This window comes from Zophobas morio, unplaced genomic scaffold, assembly GCF_036711695.1.
Source record: "Zophobas morio isolate AGI-343-1 ecotype UQ-CSIRO unplaced genomic scaffold, CSIRO_AGI_Zmor_V1 ptg000014l, whole genome shotgun sequence".
NCBI classification, from domain to species: domain Eukaryota; kingdom Metazoa; phylum Arthropoda; class Insecta; order Coleoptera; family Tenebrionidae; genus Zophobas; species Zophobas morio.
The window spans coordinates 20,392,586-20,406,502 of NW_026972119.1; positions in this window are offsets into that span (position 1 = coordinate 20,392,586).

The window sequence follows — 13,917 nt, forward strand, 5'->3', positions numbered from 1 at the left end:
AGTTGACGTTCTGGTATAGAAAAATTATACATTACACGCTTTTTGGCTTGCTTAATGTTTCCAAAATTCCATTTTTTGCCAAGAAATTTCTACCTCAACTCCTAAAAACGACAATGTATGTAAGTTTTTCGATGCTCAGAAATTTGAGCATCTTGTTTTTTGCCTCATTTTCTCAACTCATGAGCCCTCTTTACCTAATAGCTGCTAATAAAAATAAAAATTATTTTGGTAAATGATACATCCTCCAAGAAAAGAGAGGGTGGGTGGGCGGGGCTAGTATCCGCTAAAATAAAACTGGTTTTGCCAAATGATATTTGCTAAAATCAGTCTTTACAGGTACTAGTACCACCCACCCGCCCTCTTTATTCTGGGAGGGTATTTGCCAAAATCAGTCTTATCCTAGTTAGTAGCTGCTAAGATAAAAATGATTTTGGCAAATCACATATCCTCTAAGAAAATAAAGAGTGGGTGGGCGGGGCTAGTAGTTGATAAGAGAAGATTTCATTTTTCTAAAATCAGTCTTAACAGTTACTAGTCCCACCCACCCGGCCTCTTTTTTCTGAAAGGGTATTTGCCAAAATCAGTCTTATTTTAGCAGGTACTAGCCCCGCCCACCCACCCTCTCTTCTCTTAGGTGATATTTCATTTGCCAAAATCAGTCTTATCTTAGCAGGTACTAGCCCCGCCCACCCACCCTCTCTTTTCTTGTAAGGTATGTCATTTGCAAAAATCAGTCTTATCCTAGCTAGTAGCAGCTAAGACAAAAATGATTTTGGCAAATGACATCCTCTAAGAAACGAAAGGGTGGGTGGGCGGGGCTAGTAGCTGCTAAGAGAATATATCATTTGCTAAAATCTGTCTTACCAGTTACTAGTCCCACCCATCCTTTCTCTTTTTTCTGAGAGGGTAAATCATTTGCCAAAATCAGTCTTAGTTTAGCAGGTACTAGTCCCGCCCGTCCACCCCCTATTTTCTTAGAGGTATCTCATTTGCCAAAATCAGTCTCATCCTAGCTAGTAGTTGCTAAGATAAAAATGATTTTGGCAAATCACATACCGTCTAAGAAAATAAAGGGTGGGTGGGCGGGGCTAGAAGTTTATAAGAGAATATGTCATCTGCTAAAATCAGTCTTAACAGTTACTAGTCCCACCCACCCAGCCTCTTTTTTCTGAGAGGATATTTGCCAAAATCAGTCTTATTTTAGCAGGTACTAGCCCCGCCCACCCACCCTCTCTTTTCTTAGGTGATATTTTATTTGCCAAAATCAGTCTCATCTTAGCAGGTACTAGCCCCGCCCACCCACCCTCTCTTTTCTTGTAAGGTATGTCATTTGCCAAAATCAGTCTTATCCTACCTAGTAGCAGCTAAGACAAAAATGATTTTGGCAAATGACATCCTCTAAGAAACGAAAGGGTGGGTGGGCGGGGCTAGTAGCTGCTAAGAGATTATGTCATTTGCTAAAATCTGTCTTAGCAGTTACTAGTCTCTCCCATCCATTCTCTTTTTACTGAGAGGGTAAATCATTTGCCAAAATCAGTCTTAGTTTAGCAGGTACTAGTCCCGCCCGTCTACTCTCTATTTTCTTAGAGGGATCTCATTTGCCAAAATCAGTCTCATCCTAGCTAGTAGTTGCTAAGATAAAAATGATTTTGGCAAATCACATATCCTCGAAGAAAATAAAGGGTGGGTGGGCGGGGCTAATAGCTGCTAAGAGAATATATCATTTGATAAAATCTGTCTTAGCAGTTACTAGTCCCACCCATCCATTCCCTTTTTTCTGAGAGGGTAAGTCATTTGCCAAAATCAGTCTTAGTTTAACAGGTACTAGGCCCGCCCGTCCACCCTATGTTTTCTTAGAGGGATCTCATTTGCCAAAATCAGTCTCATCCTAGCTAGTAGCTGCTAAAATACAAATGGTTTTGGCAAATCACATATCCTCTAAGAAAATAAAGGGTGGGTGGGCGGGGCTAGTAGTTGATAAGAGAATATGTCATTTGCTAAAATCAGTCTTAACAGTTACTAGTCCCACCAACCCGGCCTCTTTTTTCTGAGAGGGTATTTGCCAAAATCAGTCTTATTTTAGCAGGTACTAGCCCCGCCCACCCACCCTCTCTTCTCTTAGGTGATATTTCATTTGCCAAAATCAGTCTTATCTTAGCAGGTACTAGCCCCGCCCACCACCCTCTCTTTTCTTGTAAGGTATGTCATTTGCCAAAATCAGTCTTATCCTACCTAGTAGCAGCTAAGACAAAAATGATTTTGGCAAATGACATCCTCTAAGAAACGAAAGGGTGGGTGGGCGGGGCTAGTAGCTGCTAAGAGATTATGTCATTTGCTAAAATCTGTCTTAGCAGTTACTAGTCCCACCCATCCATTCTCTTTTTTCTGAGAGGGTAAATCATTTGCCAAAATCAGTCTCATCCTAGCTAGTAGCTGCTAAGATAAAAATGATTTTGGCAAATCACATATCCTCTAAGAAAATAAATGGTGAGTGGGCGGGGCTACTAGTTGATAAGAGAATATGTCATTTGCTAAAATCTGTCTTAGCAGTTACTAGTCCCACCCATCCATTCTCTTTTTTCTGAGAAGGTAAGTCATTTGCCAAAATCAGTCTTAATTTAGCAGGTACTAGGCCCGCCCGTCCACCCTCTATTTTCTTAGAGGGATCTCATTTACCAAAATCAGTTTCATCCTAGCTAGTAGCTGCTAAGATAAAAACGATTTTGGCAAATGACATATCCTCTAAGAAACGAAAGGGTGGGTGGACGGGGCTAGTAGCTGCTAAGAGAATATGTCATTTGATAAAATCTCTCTTAGCAGTTACAAGTCCCACCCATCCGTTCTCTTTTTTCTGAGAGGGTAAATCATTTGCCAAATTCAGTCTTATCTTAGCAGGTAGGTACTAGCCCCGCCCACTCATCCCCTCTTTTCTTGTAAGGTATGTCATTTGCCAAAATCAGTCTTATCCTAGCTAGTAGCAGCTAAGACAAAAATGATTTTGGCAAATGACATCCTCTAAGAAACGAAAGGGTGGGTGGGCGGGGCTAGTAGCTGCTAAGAGAATATATCATTTGCTAAAATCTGTCTTAGCAGTTACTAGTCCCACCCATCCATTCTTTTTTTTTTCTGAGAAGGTAAGTTATTTGCCAAAATCACTCTTAGCTTAGCAGGTACTAGTCCCGCCCGTCCACCCTCTATTTTCTTAGAGGGATCTCATTTGCCAAAATCAGTCTCATCCTAGCTAGTAACTGCTAAGATAAAAATGATTTTGGCAAATCACATATCCTCTAAGAAAATAAAGGGTGGGTGGGCGGGGCTAGTAGTTGATAAGAGAATATGTCATTTGCTAAAATCAGTCTTAACAGTTACTAGTCCCACCCACCCGCCTTCCAGTTTCTGAGAGGGTATTTGCCATGACTTAAGGCCACCAGAGAAACAGCACAGTACTTGCCCGGGTTAAGCATGAAACCAGCTTGGGGAACCTCAGCGTCCAGCACTTCCAAATTACTCTAGAGGCCGAACACCATGGAGGAGACGATGACAACATCATCCGCAAACGCAAAGATACGCACGGTTGCATCATCCACCCGAAAACCAACGTCAGGTGAGATACTCCTCAGAGCCTGGTCTAGGATCAGGTTGAAGAGCAATGGAGAAAGCGGACCTCTCTGCTTCACTTCGAGGCGAATGGTCACCGGCACTCCATCACACTCCCTAACTTCCAGTACCGTTGAGGCATTTCCATATAAAGACCGGACATACTCCACGAATGGAGCCGGCAGTCCAGACCTCTCGCAGGCGGCTACTATGGCAAGATGCTTTTACACCTCAAGTTCCTTCGACCCAATGACGAGACAGTATCCAGCACAAACAGATTATCTACCGGACCATGCACGCCCTAGACGAAGGTTTTCTGAAACTTGTGAGCAAGTTGGGAATGCGTCGCATTCTGGAGGCGATAACCTTGTGGAAGTGCCGTATTATTACAGACCCGATGGAAATAAGCCTGTAGTCCGCGTTTGTTCGCGGATTATCCGTCTTCGGGATAAAGACTGAAATCCCCACGTATACTACCAGCCACAGGTTTTGTGTAGTTTAGCTATCGTCGTTACCGATACATTGGGGAATACCTTTTTGATGAGGAAGACAACGGAAAAAATGGTTTTCTGACACTGGCCTGAATCTGCGACGATCAAGTTAAGTCACTGGAGAAAGTAATCCCAAAATTTCGGATTATTTTGTAGAGGTGAAACGTTAAGCGGAAGAAGCCACTCGATCTTCTATTGTATAATTTTAAGTCATCTTCAAAAAAAACAAAGGGATTCGAGATAATTTGGGCAAAATTAGCAGTAAATACAATGAAGAGCAGAGACCCTTAAACGGACTCTTGCGGTACACCGCTGAGTACCCACAGTGAGAACTAAGACTGTTACCAATTTTGACACGGAACAGTCTATGGGTAAGACATTCTTCAATCCACCTAAGTAGATTGCTTCTTATACCGAAATGTTCAAACTTAACTAGCAGTCGACGAGTAGGGACCTTGTCGAACGCCTTTGAGAAGTCAAAATAGACAATATCCACGAGGCGTCCTTTATCCAACTTTATCCAGTTCATCAAAGTTTAACGGCAAATTGAAGTCGGGCTTCATACAAAATTCTTTTATGGGTTCTAGCAATTCCAGTGTGCCAGTAAGATTCTCCGTGGAATCACTAGGTCGTACTTTCCTGAGGGCCCTCATTGTTTATTCGCCCTTGATCATATCGTTACCAGCTCCTTGAAGAGGAGTGTCGTCTAAGGGAACCAATCTTTTGTTGGATCTTGAGTTTTATCATTAGTTTGCGGAGTTGAGAGCAGTAGTAGTGATTGGTGTGGCAGCAGTAAGGGTTAGGGTAGGACACTGACTGGTTATATGACCAGTTATGTGACATTTGAAACAGGATTGATCATCGGTAGTAAAAATATTCTGTAATTGGTGTTTTGGTGTTTAATTACCATAGAAGACGGTAATTCAATCGTTTCGTACAGAGTAACAATAAGCTGGGGCCTGAAGCTTAAGACGTGGCCATAATTTTTACCCCGAATGCCAGGTTCTTAAGAAGGATGTGGATGAAACTGGTTTGAGGCCGAGAAATTTGATAAGAGACAAAATAATATTGTTACGAAATAAACCCATACGCCGCCTATGGGTTCCCGAGTTTTCTGGCGATAATGACGCATCGTGGATGACCTCACCCAGACAGCGCTCGCACAAAGACAGGCCTCGAGCAGATTATTACCGGAAGTCTCGATTGCGGCGTCCAGAAAAACGCTCGAAGCGGCGTTCTCTAAAGAAAGGCCCAGAAACGGAAGATGGATTCCAGAAAGACCTCGATTGGGAAACATCGAGAAGGAAATAGTGGATGAAGAATGAGAAGAATTCATGATGGCTAGTTAAATAGGCAAATGTATAGAGGATAAGAAGAAACGAGGATAAGCCCTTTTTGATTGGATCAATGCAATAATAGATTGCCTCATTTATTTATTTTTTCTCAGCCTGTATAAGTAATCCTAAAAAATGTATGACTCACAATGTTTTACATGTCTTAGATAGGATTTAATTGGCGAAATTTTGGGACGGCCTTATCAATTTTGGAAAATGAAAGGAACAAATGCCTACATTTTCATTAATGATTTACCATGCTTACAACACACACGTTTGCAAGATTTCAGACTTTTTGATTTGCAATTTCAAGGTTAAATTGTAAAATGTTTCTGTACAATTTTGTTTTTTTTTTTTTGAAAAATTTGCATGTCTAGGGTGAAAACTAAACACAGGTAAACTAAAATTGGAGGAGTTTGTATTTTTTTTTATTTAAATAATATTTAATTTATTTAATTTTAAGATGTCGTCCACAATTTTGTTTTTTGCAATGTAATTTGCAAAAATTTTCCCAAAATTTCGAATGTCAAAGATAAAAACTCAGCAGGTACAATTACAAGTTAAAAAAGATTTACTTCCAACAGAATAGGGCACCACCACGTTATGGCGTAAATGTAAGGGTTTTTTTGGATAATCAATTTTATGGAAGGTTGGTTGGAAGGCGTGGACCAATAGAATGGCCACCTAGGTCTCTGGATCTGACACCCCTTGATTTTTTTATGGGGACTTTTAAATAGTCGTGTTTATATGAACAGACCAGATAATTTAGATGACTTGAAAGCATGAATTCATCATGAAATGATTCGTTTAAGTCCCCAGAGTACTGAAAATTCGGTCAATCAGGTCTACCATCGTCTGGGTTTGTGTCAGACAGTGAATGGGGAACAGTTGGAACAACTTCTATTGCATAAATTTGTACTCCAACGTATTGTTCTGTTTATAATATTATTAATATTATTATTAATAGTAATAATAACTTTAGTATCAAAAATAAAAACGAAAAAAATATAACAAGTAAACAAAATAACATAACAAAAATAAATAAATAATGCATACTTGAAAGGGAAAAAGCAGATTCCGTAATACTGATTCACAATCTGTCCCGATCTTGAAAAGAAATTAGATTTTGAAATACATCATCAAGTTTATTTTGTTTGTTATTAATTTTCCATTTTTTTTTTGTTATACACATCAACCTACATTTTCGTATGCAAAAAATAAACTTTATCAAATAATGCAATCAAAGTTATACTATTTAAAAAAAATCATTGATGACGTGATAAATTTTAAAAATTAATGTCTATTTGTTAATTTTTTTTTTGTTTCTCCAATTTCAAATTTTTGTTTAGTTTATTAAAAATCTCGTTCTAGACACAATGTTGTGAAATAAAAATTCTACCATTAAGAGTTACCTAATTTATAATGAATACATAGACAGCAGATTTAATTGAAGTTATTATCACTTATACATTTGACCAGAGAATAGGATACAGTTTTTGTTAAAATTAATAATTTTTTAACACAGCCAACAACGAGTACGATCTTTTCAAAATCTGCAACAAAGATATTTTACTGCGTTTTTCTTTTAAATTGGTAACTCACCAAAGTGAATGTCTCTAAAGACAAGTCTGCTATTTTTCCGGCACTGACAGCCAAAGGTCTTTTAGAACGTTCCATTAGAATAATTAAGGCCTTTTTGGAATCTTTACTATACTCGTACCAATTGCTCGTATAAATCACAGTACTCAAGGAATTGTTCTGAAATAAATCGAAGTGTATGACTAATACTGAATACTTCTGTAATAACTACTTCTTCGATCAGCAGAGTTCCATAATAACAATAAAAGTACACTTGAAGTAAAAGAAACGACAGATAATTTGCGGTTATGGCAAAGTTTACATCAAAGACTTGCATCTAAAAAAAATAGTTGATAAATGCGAAAACTTGCCGATTTTATTAACATACTTTACTTATTTGAAAGCAGCAAATACCAATCACGATGGAGCTTTCCATAAACTGGAAAAAAATAACCACTGAAAAGCTCTGTTCGTACTCTTTAACAAACCTAAAAATAAATACATATATCTTGACTTACTAAATAAGTATAACGAAATTTAAATACTCACTGAGTAATTCCATCATAGTGAATTAAACACTCTCTAATCATGTTGTACATGTACCTCGAGTCAAAAATATCACCTTTATAGTCAATTTTAACAAAATGTTCGTTAAGTTGTCGCAAATTTTCTTTAAGAACGCGAATTTGCCCAGCAGCGTGACAAATCAACCCAGCAATCAAAGGATCGGTTGTTCCAGCGGCAAGAGCGAGATAAATCACTCCTAAAATTTAAACCAAAACAAAATGACGCATAATCAAACATTTTTTTTACCAAGAACAAGATCAAAATAAAAACAGTAGAAAAACACAGGCATGTCTTCCAAGTTGAACGGCAACCACACATTTATGGGTAGCTGGTAATGAGCGTGACGGAAAAACAAATTACCACACCAAGTTACAATGGATATGACACATCCAACGAAGAAAATGTTCATTCTTCGGCACGTCTTAACGCAGTCGTTGATGATGTAAAAGTGGTCGTTGCTTTGATTTACAAAAATTTCCTTCTCGAAGTAGTGGATACACTTGTAGATGTTGGATCGTTTCGTTACCACGGACAGAAGTTTGGGTGAGAGAAAAATCATCACTATGGTGGCTAAGTCGTCATACTTAATTTCGGTGGCGTCTTCTCCGAGAAATAATTGTATAAAACCGAGAAAAGCTCCTGGTGCCATAACAAGTGTGTATAAAACAAATCCGTACAGTTTGTGTAAGGGTTTGTCCTTGTCGAAAGGATAAATCCCTATGAGCTTCATCACTGATAAATTTAATTTAAAATTACGTTCAACGATGCTTTTCATTTTTCAGTTTAGAATGAGCTTGCAGGGCGATTGAAGCTGCGTTTTATTGTAAGGGGTAATTCCTGTTTTCTTTTTTTGTGAAAGGATGGGTGTAGTCGATCCCTTTGATCACATTAATTTTACATCAAAAGCCCGCGCAGCACGAAAGTTAAAGCTCGCTTTAGTAAAAAGAGCACTGGTCAAAATTTAATTAATTAATGGACTTGTGTAGCACGGTTATTAAATGAAAGTCAAACTTATTGTTTGTAATGTAATTACGGGGTGGGCATGGTGTAACTTTAACGGACGACTTTGAATTTTTGTGACAAATATCAGGATTGTGTTGTTGCAGTGGTGTAAAATTTAATACAAAAAGGAGCTCAGGAAAGATTTACAAAGAAATACAAACAACAAATAAAAAATATAAACTGACAAAAGAAGGTTCACGAGGTTAGTAAATTAAAATACAAGAAGATAAGGTCGAAGTTTACGTCTGTGTTGTGTCGAGATTTACAGTGATATGGTCGAAACTACAGTGTGTTCGCAAAAAATGAAACAAGATTTTAGAAGTTACTTACATTTTTTTTTCTCCGGGTGACAATTTATAGTGTTATTTTTACACTTTACGTTATTTTTCTGTTCAGAAGCCGTTGATGACGTAATACATTTAAAAAGTATAATAAAAGATTTCGGTCTTCATTGCAACATTGATATTAAAATTAATATAGGGATACAGATTTCGACGTCCTAATTCCAAATATACAGTATGTTTCTGGTCACTGAGAGTATTTTCGAAATAATGGGTTTGAAAGCCAAATTTTTAAAAATTGTAGCAATTGCCATATTTAAATGAGCCATTCTGGGAAAACGGTTAGAGTTATAAGAAGTGAGTCCCGAACTGATTTCGGGTGACCCACATTTTTAAGAAAATGTTTTTAGCGAAGTTTCGAAAATGGTCAAAAATAGGCCGAAATTTGCATAAGGGGGTAGTACTAGAAAATTACGCTTTTATTAAAGTTGTCCCAAAATCCTAAAAAAATTCTATAACAGGGAATACGACGTACTGATTTCAAAAATTTTGCGCGTTTATGATCTCGAAGCAATATTCTCAAAATATTCTGGTCGAAAATCATTTTTATTTAGATTATAAAAAATCCAACAATCGCGATATTTCAATGAGGCATTCTGAAAAATCTGTTGGAATAATGGGAGAAACTAGTCCAGAGTGTTTTTTGGAGGCCGAAATCTACAAGAAAATGTGTTTAATTAAATTTAGAAAATGGTGAAAAATAGGTCGAAATTACACTTTTTTACAGTAGTCTCAAAATCTTCAAAATATATTAGAACAGAGAATTCGACGTGCTGATTCCAAAAATATTACGGGTTTATGATCCTGGAGCAAAATTCGCAAAATGTTTTTAACGAAAATCAATTTTTATAAAAATAAAAAAAAAATGCGATGTTTCAATGAGGTATTCTAGAAAATCAGTTAGAGTAATGGGAGAAAAGAGTGTAGAAGTGACTTCTGTAACCTGAAATCTACAAGAAAATGTATTTAGTTAAATTTCGGAAATGGTCAAAAATAAGTCAAATTTGCATAATATTAGAAAATTTCAGGTTTGTAAAAGTTGTCCAAAAATCCCCAAAAACTTCTAAAACGGAGAATTCGACCTGCTGGTCGAAATTCAATTTTTTTGAAGATTCCAAAAAAATCCAAAAATTACGATATTTCAGTGAGGCACTGTGGAAACCAGTTAGAGTAATCGGATAAACTAGTCCAGAAATGACTTCCGGAGCTCGTAATCTACAAGAAAATATATTGAGTTAAATTTCAAAAATGATCAAAAATTGGTCGAAATTTGCGTAAGGGGTGGTATTAAAAGTTGTATCAAAATCCTCAAAAAACTATAGAACAGAGAATTTGACGTGTCCGGAGCAATATTCTCAATATATTCTGTACGAAAATAAAGTTGCTTAAAAATTTAAAAAAAAATTCAAAATATTACGATATTTCAATGAGGCATTCTAGAAAACCAGTTGGAGTAATGAGAGAAAAGAGTCTAGAAGTGATTTCTGGATCCTCAACTCCACAAGAAAATGTATTTAGTTAAATTTCGGCAATGGTCAAAAATAGGTCAAAATTTGCATAAGGGAATGTTATTGGAAAATTACATTTTTGTAAACATTGTCCCAAAATCCTCAAAAAATTCTATAACAGATAATACGACGTGCTGACGTCAAAAATATAGCGCATTAATGATCTCGAAGCAATAATCCCGAAATCTTCTGTTCGAAACTCATTTTTTTTTTTTAGTCTGAACAAATCCAAAAATTTCGATTTTTCAATGAGGCATTCTGAAAAAACTGTTGGAATAAAAGGGGAAACAAGTCCAGAAATGACTTCTGAAGCCCGTAATCTAAAAGAAAATATATTTAGTTAAATTTCAAAATTGTCCAAAAATGGGTCAAAATTTGTATGAGAGGGTGGTATTGGAAAATTACACTTTTATAAAAGTTGTCTCAAAATCCTCAAAAAATTCTATAACAGAATACGACGTGCTGATCTCAAAAATATAGCGCGTTTATGATCAGAACAATATTCTTAAAATTTTCTGTTCGAAAGTCCATTTTCTTGAAGATTCTAAAAAAAATCCAAAAATTACTATATTTCAATGAGGCATTCTGTAAAACCGAGTAATGGAGACTCTAGACCAGAAATCACTCCTGAAGCCCGAAATCTACAAGAAAATAGGTTTAGCTAAATTTCAAAAAATTCCAAAAATTAGTCAAAACTTGCATAAGAGGCTATTGGAAAATTTCACTTTTGTAGAAGTTGTCTCAAAATCCCCAAAAAATTCTAGAACAGAGAATTCGACGTGCTGATTTCAAAATATAGCTCGTTTATGATTTCGGAACAATATTCTTGAAATATTCTGTTCGAAAGTCAATTTTTTGTAGATTCTAAAAAAAATCCAAAAATTACGATATTTCAATGTGGTATTCTGGAAAACCAGTTGGAGTAATGGGAGAAACTAGTTCAGAAATCACTTCTGAAACCCGAAATCTACAAGAGAATATATTTAGTTAAATTTCAAAAATTTCCGTTTTGTAAAAGTTGTCTACAAATCCTCAAAAAATTCTAGAATAGAGAAATCCATCCGCTGATTTTAAAAATATAGCGCGTTTATGATCTCGAAGCAATACTCCCGAAATACTCTGTTCGAAACTCAATTTTTTTTTTAATCTAAAAAACCCAAAAATTGCGATATTTCAATGACAAATTCTTAAAAAACTTTTGGAACAATGGGAGAAACTAGTCCAGAAATGACTTGTGAAGCTCGAAAACTACAAGAAAATATATCTAGTTAAATTTCAAAAATTTCCAAAGCTAGGTCCAAATTTGTATAAGGGGCTATTGGAAAATTTTACTTTTGTAAAAGTTGTCCACAGATCCTCAAAAAATTCTAGAACAGAGAAAAGGACGTGCTGACTTCAAAAATATAGCGCGTTTATGATCTCAAAATAATATTCTCGAAATATTCTGTACGAAAGTCAATTTTTTTGAAGATTTAAAAAAATCCAAAAATTACGATATTTCAATGAGACACTCTGGAAAACCAGTTGGAGTAGTGGGAGAAACTAGTCCAGAAATGACACCTCAAGCCCGAAATTTACATAAAAATATATTTAGTTAAAATTTCGAAAATGGTCAAAAAAGGCCGAAATTTGCGTAAGCGAGTGTCATAGGAAAATTAGACGTTTGTAAAAAATGTCTCAAAATCCTCAAAAAATTCTAGAATAGAGAATTCGACGTACTGATTTCAAAAATATAGAGCGTTTATCATCTCGGAGCAATATTCTTGAAATATTCTGTTCGAAAATAAATTTTTTAAACATTCAAAAAATATCCAAAAATTACGATATTTCAATGAGGACTCTGGAAAACCAATGGGAGAATGGGAGAAACTAGTCCAGAAATAACTCCTCAAGCCCGAAATTTACAAAAAAAATATATTTAGTTGAAATTTCGAAAATGGTGAAAAATAGGCCGAAATTTGCGTAACGGGGTGGCATAGGAAAATTAGACTTTTATAAAAGTTGTCTCAAAATCCTCAAAAAAATCTGGAATGGAGAATTCGACATGCTGATTTAAAAAATATAGCTCGTTTATGATCTCGGAGCAATATTCTTGAAATATTCTGTACGAAAATCAATTTTTTTAAGATTAAAAAAAAATCCAAAAATTACGATATTTCAACGAGGCACTCTTGAAAACCAGTTGTAGTAATGGTAGAAACTAGTCCCGAATTGACTTCTGGAGCCCGAAATGTACAAGAAAATATATTTAGTTAAATTTCTAAAATGATCAAATGTAGGTCAAAATTTGCATAATAATAATTGGCAAATTACACTTTTTTAAAGTTGTCTAAAAATCCTCAAAAAAATCTGGAACACAGATATCGACGTGCTGACTCCAAAAATATAGCAGATCATTTATGATCAGAGAACAATATTTTCGATATATTCTATTTGAAAATAATTTTTTTTTTAAATTGACAAAAAAATAAAATTGCGATATTTCAATGACGCATTCTGAAAAACCGGTTGGAGTAATGGGAGAAACAAGTCCAGAAGTGACTTTTGAATCGGAAATCAACAAGAAAATGTATTTATTTAAATTTCGAAAATGTTCAAAAATGGGTCACAATTTGCAAAAGGGTATTGGAAAATTTCACTATTGTAAAAATGGGCTAAAAATCTTTAAAAAATTCTGGAACATTGATCTCGACATACTGAACCTGAAAAAATTGCGCGTTTATGAATAGAGAACAATATTTTCGAAATATTCTATTTGAAAGTTACATTTTTTTAAAAATTCTAAAAAATCTAAAAATTGAGATATTTCAATGAAACATTCGGGAAAACGGGTTGGAGTAATGGGAGAAACGAATTTAGAAGTAACTTCTGCAATCCGAAATCTACAAAAAATGTGTTTAGTTAAGTTTCAAAAATCGAATAAAATTTGGAATTTTTTTTAAAAGTTGCCTAAAAATTCTCAAATAATTCTGGGCAGAGATTTCGACGTACTGATTCCAAGAATATAATAGGTCAGGGAGCAATATTTTAGCAATATTTCAAATCGAAAGTTTTTTTTATTATAAAAATTTATACAAGGTAATGTACAAAAATAATTAAGTTTCAGAGATGTATCGAAATTTGTTAAAAAATTTCTAGAATATAGATCTCGACTTGGTGATTCTAAAAACATGGGGTGTTTAATGTCCCGGGTGTACCTTTTGGAAATATTCTATTTGAAACTTATTTGTTCAAAAAATCATAAAAATTGCTCTATTTCAGTTGGCGCTTCCAGGAAAATGATAGGAGTTTTCGAATAAATGGAGCCGAAAGTAACTTTCGGAGGTCAAAATCTGCAAGAGAATAGCTTTGGTTAATTTCGAAAATATTCGAAAGTAAGCCGAAATTTTCATATTGAGAAATTTTGTTTTCGAAAAGCTGTCTAAGAATTTCCACGTATTTTTTTTTAGATAATAAATGGGATTGTCATTGAAACAAGCAAAATCACGTCTTACAGAAG